Source organism: Parus major, chromosome 10, assembly GCF_001522545.3.
Source record: "Parus major isolate Abel chromosome 10, Parus_major1.1, whole genome shotgun sequence".
NCBI classification, from domain to species: domain Eukaryota; kingdom Metazoa; phylum Chordata; class Aves; order Passeriformes; family Paridae; genus Parus; species Parus major.
In genome coordinates, this window is record NC_031779.1 from 4,464,990 (window position 1) to 4,472,685 (window position 7,696).

At 37.1% G+C, this 7,696-nt stretch overlaps 1 long non-coding RNA gene across 1 annotated transcript; it reads right to left on the reverse strand.

The window, feature by feature from the left end:
* Window positions 1-5,892: 5,892 nt before the first annotated feature.
* LOC117244931 lies at window positions 5,893-7,689 on the reverse strand. Its single transcript, XR_004498919.1, has 2 exons — window positions 7,523-7,689; window positions 5,893-6,992 (listed from the first exon to the last, which is right to left on the reverse strand). It is a non-coding gene; the product is annotated as an uncharacterized LOC117244931 (long non-coding RNA).
* Between the last annotated feature and the right edge of the window lie 7 nt (window positions 7,690-7,696).

Here is a 7,696-nt window from a genome sequence, read left to right on the forward strand (position 1 = left end):
TTTTAACTAAATGCTCTGTGTGTGCCTCATTCTTTTGCTCACTCTTGCAGTAGAGCTGCTTTTTGGTTGGTATTGTGCTCAAAACAGGAGTACTCCAAATAGCACAAAGATTTTACAATTGCATTTTAGAAAATAAATGCTGACTCACTAAATAAATTATTGAAATTAATTTCAATACCCTCTGGACATTTTTATAATTATAGGACTGCTTTTCCAGCTGAAATTCAGTGTTCTGCAATAGAAAACAGCTTTTTAATATTTAAATTATTGTAAAAGAAAATTAATCCGTTTGTGGAAAATATAGTACGAATGAAAAGGTCATGGTTAGGTTTCAGCAATGAAGTCACATAGTAGGGAACACTGACCTGCAGGAATACAAGAACAACACTTTGAATGTTGTCTGTTGTTGCTGCAGATGTTTCATGGTAAAGCCAAAACCTGACTGGAAAGAAACACTGAGGCTGAAGAAATTTTCATATCTAGTACATCAAATACAGCAATTCCAAGTGATTTTACAATGGCACCAAAACCCAGCAATGTTTAGAAGTCTCCCAGTGCCAAACTGTAGGATGCTGGAAGCCTGTCCCAATTAGCTTTGTTTTATGGCTTCACATTTTTTTGAAAATGCAAGTAGAAAAGCAAATAAACAACTACAAACAAAATGAGCAAGACTTCAACACTTTGGTTACTTTGGAAAGAGAGTGAATTTGATTTCTCCATCAAATCTGTCTGCTTGGAGAAAGCCCCCGTTTTCTGGTATTTTTGAGTGTTTTTTCACGGGTATATGGCTTCCAGTTGGTTACTTCAGATTGCTTAATAAATAGGGAAACTGTACTTACAGTCAAGTTTAGCTTGGAATGGCTTTCCGAGGCAGACAAGCACTTAGCAAGTATGATCAGTTGGTGTTCTGGCATCTTCAGCAGAAGAGAATTCCTGTTGCTGATTCACAGTGGACCCTATTCTTTACATACTTGCACATCAATTAAACACTCTTAGAATGGACAACCTATAAGAGGTTTTAACTATGTAGTGGGACGATCCAAGCATTACAGTATCTGTTTTTGGATTGGCATAGACAATCCCCAGTCTGTACTTGATAAACAAAACAGGTTACACAGTGTAAGCTGTGCAAATTACGTGTATTTTTTTCCCTAGACATTCCTAAACTTCTCAATGTAGACAAACCTATTAATATAAATGCCAGAAACAGCACTTACTATACAATATCCAAAAATAATAAGCAATTTTCTCTTGAGTATTCATTGTATGGAATTCTGCCTGTGCTAGCGGATTCAGATTGCACAGAACATCTTTATTTTCCTTAGCTGGAGAAATACAACTATTAGAATTATTTTTAAATTATTAATACTAATATTTATTACTTTTAAAGTTACATCCATTATTAATATATTTGAATTTTAGCCTCTTACTTTCTTTTTGGTTAAATATTCCTGTCAGTAAATCATTTGGTGGAAATGAGGGCAAATGCATACAGATACCAAATACAACAACAAAAATAAAAATTTTAAAATGTAAATGAGTATTTCTTTTAAAATCCTTGCAGTGTGTGCTTTAACTCTAGTACTGTGATAATGGCTTGCTACATAATGCTAAGTCACCGGACTTGAGGGGAAAAATACGTAACATAATATACAGTCTATCTCTGGAACTTTATTCAGGTACTAAATAGAATTTTAACATCTAAACAGAAGCTGTATTCTACCTTTTCCATCTATAGTGTAGCTGTTGGGTTTGGGGTTTTTTTTTTTGCCTTTATCACTGGTAGAATATAGCAATAACTTTATAGCAATAAATAGGCTATCCAAATAAGAAACAGAACATGATAAAGGCTTCAGATCAATACTCATAGGCTCACTTCTTCTGCCACAATATTCACTTGTATGTCTTCCCTCATAATCTTATAACTTCTTCAAGCTGAACTTCACAATCAAGTTGTTCAACTTCATGTGTGACATCACACTTTGTTAACATCTGCATGTTTTCAGTGTTCATGTGTCCTATGTATACTTGTGTTCATATGTTAGTGTTTCTCAAGGTTTCTGAAAGCACAATCTCTGTGAGATAGATTTCTGCACAGGGCTCTCTGTGTTGGAATTGACTTACCTTTCCTGGGGCAGGGAGTGTGAATCAGCTGGAATTACTGGCAGCATTTCCTAACTGAAGGAACCAAGCTGCTGCAGGTAGTTGGGAACTCTCCAGACACTGCAAATGCAAAGTGCAGTTCCCAGCCGGCCTTTGCAGCTCCTCCAGGCCGTGGGGCTGAGCTGCAGCTCCCAAGTTCCCTGTCCAGCACGCTCCTGTAGCCAGAACAAGCCCCTGTACCGCGCTGGAGAAGCTGCACTTCACAAAGAACCGAGCTGGGTGTGCCTGGCAGGGTGTTTTGATCATAATCTAAACACTTGAGCAGCGTTCAAACAACCAGTTGTGACTTTCAGTTTGAGAAACACTACCCTGAATTACCCCACGAAGTCTTAATGTAGATGCACAAACTTTACAGGAACTTGCAATCTGTAATGCTATCTATATATAATGCAGAGAATTCATAAGCAATACAGTGAATTTTATTTCACAAAAAGGCATACGTACTGTACACCTTTCTAAATCCAAAATGTTCCTCATTTCTACATTGATTTAGAAACAAGTTACAGAACAGTGGTTACTATTTGAAGTATTAGGACATTAACTGGCTGCTTCTTTATATGTAACTGTGTTGTCTGCCTGCTCCTTTTCTGGAGATGTGTTTTTGTATTGGATGTTTGGGCCAATGGGAGGCTTCAAGCTACAATGTATTTTCCCAGATTAAATATATTTAACATATGACAAACCCCAGACAAGGCTTTTTAAAATGTATAAAGAACTGCAGTGTTAGGTGGTTTATTTGCAAACTGTTTTCAATGTTGTCCATTTTTATGGCACCTTTAACAATATTCTTGTTTCCAAAGTACAAAAAAAAAGGTTAAAAATATTCTAGCCATAACTGAATGTCAAGCAATAAAAACAAATGACTTTTTGTGCATAGATTTAAAAGAAATACAAGTTTTAGACATCTGCATGTAAATGCAATCTCTTGTTTACTGCTTTCTTAAACTTGAGCAACTGATTCCTTATTTTAATACTAATTTAAGGACTTGTAATGGCCTGTAAACATTTTATCTTGCTCTATTCTTTCAATTCTAACTTTGTCTCTGCTTTGGAGTCATAATATTTAATGTTGTTCTGCTCACCTCTATACAGTTAACTTTTTGCTTTCATTCTGTATAGATAAAATTATACTATAAACAGCCTACACAGCGCAAATATTTATCTGTTTATCAAATACCACATTATGCTGTATAATATCTGTTTTACTATATAATCTATTTTAGACATAGCTGTTTAGAACTAGAGTGTGCTATTTTTGTGTTTTTCTGATGTGTGGTGCTAGATAAGTTACTTTTGTGAACAAAAACAAACAAACCCCTTTTATTCCTAGACAATACCACCTTTGGGTCTTGTTAATTTCACTGAGTATAACTATATATAAATATATATATTTGTGTATATATATATATACACCAACATATGCCCAACAAGTACCTGTATCAGAGTACAAGATTTGGGACATGGTTTTCTCTTTAAATGCATAGTGTCATTATATAAATTATTCTATAGTATATTTAATAAGGAGAAAATTACTTCACCGGTACAGATACTTGATATCAAATGTAGAATTTTTTTCTACATTATTAACATTATTAATTATTAACGTTATTAAAATTGTTCTGTCCAGCTTGTTATCCTTTTGGTTACTAAAACAGTCTGCCTGTATTGTATCAAAAATAAGAAAAACATCTAATCTGCCAGTATAAAATAATTACAATATTCTGTTTGTCTGAAAGGGAGGTAGTTATTTGGCTTGTTGGGAGAATTCTATCTTGTTGTTGAATCGGAAATTTTTAGTGTTATTCTGCTGGGTGCCTTCCTCCCTCCTCACTTTAAATAGGATCTGTACACACTCAGCCTGCAGATGTTACTGGGCCATGCCTACACACTTAACTCTAGTGACTGTAAATAGGAATGTTCTGTAAATCTGCCATGATAGATGGATGGCTGAATTCAGTCCCTGGATATGCTTTATACACCATGCATACATATCCAAGGACAGCCAGTAGCAACTAAAGTTAATTAAGAAGTGGAATTTGCAACGTTTTGTCAGGTACGGGGGTTTTGTTTTTATTTTTTCATGTATACCTTAATTTACGTAGTCATATACCCTTCAAAATATTCCTATCCCCTGTTCCTTTCATTCTAGATATTGTTTTCATGTTCATTCTTAAAAACTGATGGATATCAAATATCTAACTAAGGAGGTAATTAACCTTTTAAATATTTATTAGAATTTTTCTGTAATATTACTGAATTTATAAGATCTTTAGCAAAGATTTTTGAACAATTTATTAATAACAATGTTTCTGTTTACTGCACTTTTTGATAATAGAAGGTAGTGAATTTTAAAGCCATGGTTCTTGGCTTCCATGCACTGCTTTTATACCCTCAATCCAAGGAATATATATATATAAATAATTTTTTTTAAACAGCAAACATACTGTTGACCTAAAAACAAACTTTACTGCACCATGGGTATATTTTCATAAGTGGAATGTTTAACTGCAAACACTATCAGGACAATTATAAAAACCTCTTGAAGCTACAATCTTATTTAAATATAAGCCATGAGAATTTTGTTTTCCCTTCTTGATTTAAGTCACCTTTTGATATTTTCAAAGAGGAAAAGGACTCACTCTTAAATTTGTACGTACCAACCTATATGTAATGCCAGGAACACATTCTCCCTGTTGTTTTAATAGTTTGATATATTTATGCAAAACCATTTGGTTAACATTTATCCTCCCTCTACTAAATGTTCAATGTACCAATGCCAGAATAAATGCTGATTATAAATATACATCAAATTGAAGATGAAGCACACAGACTTAAAAACCTCGTTGAGTGATATGCTCAAATTTCTGTAAATACACACAAGTTTAATGCAATTATACTGTACATGTAAATATGTGCTGTCTGTTATGTGTACAGTATGTATAAATTCCTTTTCTAGCCACAGTAAAATGTAAGCCATCAAGAGGAATACTAAAGTGGTATTGTACTAAACCTTTGCTAATGATCTTTACCCAATCACTTCACTTTTCCCTTCCATAGACCTTTCCAACTCACGATAGCCTGCTTATATTCAAGTTTGTTATTTTACTCGGTCCCGAAAAAGTATTTTGATTCATTTTGTAAATATGACTGTAAAAATAAGAGATTTAATGTTGTCTTTTAAATACTCCAATTTTCATTCTAATATGAATGTTGTTATATTGTACTTAGAAACTGTACCTTTAATATTACATTACCTTTATTAAGTGCATTGAACACATCGATTTTAGATGTGCTTTATGTACTGTTATCCTGTAATAAAACTTCAGCTTCTAATGGAAAAAATCTGTCTTAATTTTTTTGTCAGTCACATCTTCCTTGTTTTTCTGAATTATGGTTTATTATCCTTACTCCTTAAGGAATGCACTGATACAAAATTAGGCTATATGTATATTAGAGCTGTTCTAGCACGTACATCGCATTTTGTTCAGCAGCAGGGAAACAAGATGACCCCCAAACACCTTTTAAGCTCCCCTTTTGGCCAACAAGAGCTTCAAACCTTCTCACAATGAAAGTGGGTTAATGTAGCTTCCCTCTATTTGAAGGTGTCTTACTTGAAATTGCAATTGACTACATCAAGTGCAAAATACAAGAAATCTGCACAAAACCCTCCCAGTGAATGCTCCCAGCAGAAATACTGCTTCAGGTCACATCTAAATAAGAATCTGAATGTCAAAATTGAAACTTTAATAACAATTTAGGCAATTTAGACAATCAAAAGTCAAAGGTGCAACTCCCCTCTGCTATGCTAACTTTGGGAACACCTGAATGTGTCAGCAGCATGCCTGGTCTTAAGACTTCAGGCATGTGAAATTCTCCTTCTGCACCTACTCAGAAATGTCTCCGTCTTGACAGAGCTTTTAACAGCTCAGTATTTATATGCCTGACCACAATCCAGAAATAGATTCCAACATTCATCTTTGAAGCACTGTGTCTGGAAGCAGCCTTCACCTACAGATTAACTCTACAAAAAAAGTAGTGTGATAACTCTTAGAACAGTAGCACTAAGCAGTGCCATGTGTTCTGCAGCAGCTCCATGTCTACAGCAGTCAAGACACTGAAAACACAGATTTAATTTTCTTAGCCTCAGGACATGATTCCTGCCCAGTCTTCGCAGTCACAGGAAAGTTCCTAACCACCAAGATACAAGTTATGGAACAGCTTTATAAAGAACTGTATAGTTCTATATAAAACACAGGAATTTTTCTGAAGTGAAACAAACTGAAGACACTCCCTCCTGTGCCTGCCTATAAGGAAAGCTAAACTACCTTAGGAGGTGGTGAGTTTGACCTCTGACAGTTCTACAGAATTGCTGGAGGTTACAAGGACTTCAGAGGTCACAGGCAGGGCTTCCTGGAGCTAGTTGCCCAGAACCATGCCTAGCTTCTGAATATTTCCAAGGATGCTGACTCCGAAACCATCCTGGGCAACCTGTGCCAGGGTTTTATCACCCTCACAGTGGAAACCTGTTTCTTGATGTTCATGTTTATGTCATGAAAGTACCAAGATCACCAGTAGAAAGTAGCATTATTTTATAAAAAAAGAAACAAAACAAACCCACAGAACCCACAAACACCAGATACTGCAGGTTTTAGAGAGATGCAGCATGAAGCAGGATTTAAGCTGCTACATTCACCAAGATAAGTGTTCTCATAATTCAGCTATAGAACTGCTACCATACCTGGGTTGGTATCCACTACCTACAAGGGGGTAATTCCACGGCTAGGCTCTGGGTGGGTCTATCCAGTGGGAGAGAAAACCTTTCTGCTTCTCTAAGATAAACAAATCAAGAGGGCAAAATTAAAATCACTGTCCTTAAAACTGATCTGCAGGCAAGCTGAAGACGGCCTTGCTGTTGCGTTTGGAAATAATTCTGAATAACCTCTATGTTCTCACATACTTGTGTAATAGTGTCCCGTTTTAATCACAGAACACCAAATAAACACTCTCCCCTCATCATTTCCCCTCTTTAGAGCAGTGACCGGCATCGCCTTTCCTTATAACACCACAAGCAAATGAGTTGCCATCACCAGACCTATGGGTTCTGAGAATACCCGAATTCCACATTTTACCACACTAGGAAGCCTACCCATTCGTTAAAAAAGGTCTTGCGGCTCTGCTCATGAGAAGTGAGTCAGGGAAACCGAACGCGTTAAAGAAGGAAATGATGAACGTAGCCGCCTCTAAGGCGCGCCAGCCCTCACACGCGGCTCCCTCAGTGACAGGCCGTCCCCCCACCACCTCTGCACTGCCGGAGCGGCAGGAGCCACCCGAGACACCCACCCTCTGCCCAGGGCCCCACCTCTGAAACACCCAGGGAGGGGCGGGACGTGCCGCCCGAGACATCCAGACCCCGCCTCGGCCCCGCCTGTGAACACGGAACAAATCTCCCCGCGCTGTTCGGCTCCGCGCCACCATCCGCCCCGCCCGCCACAAAATGGCGGCCACACTCTGAGGCTCTGCTCGAGTCCGTGTC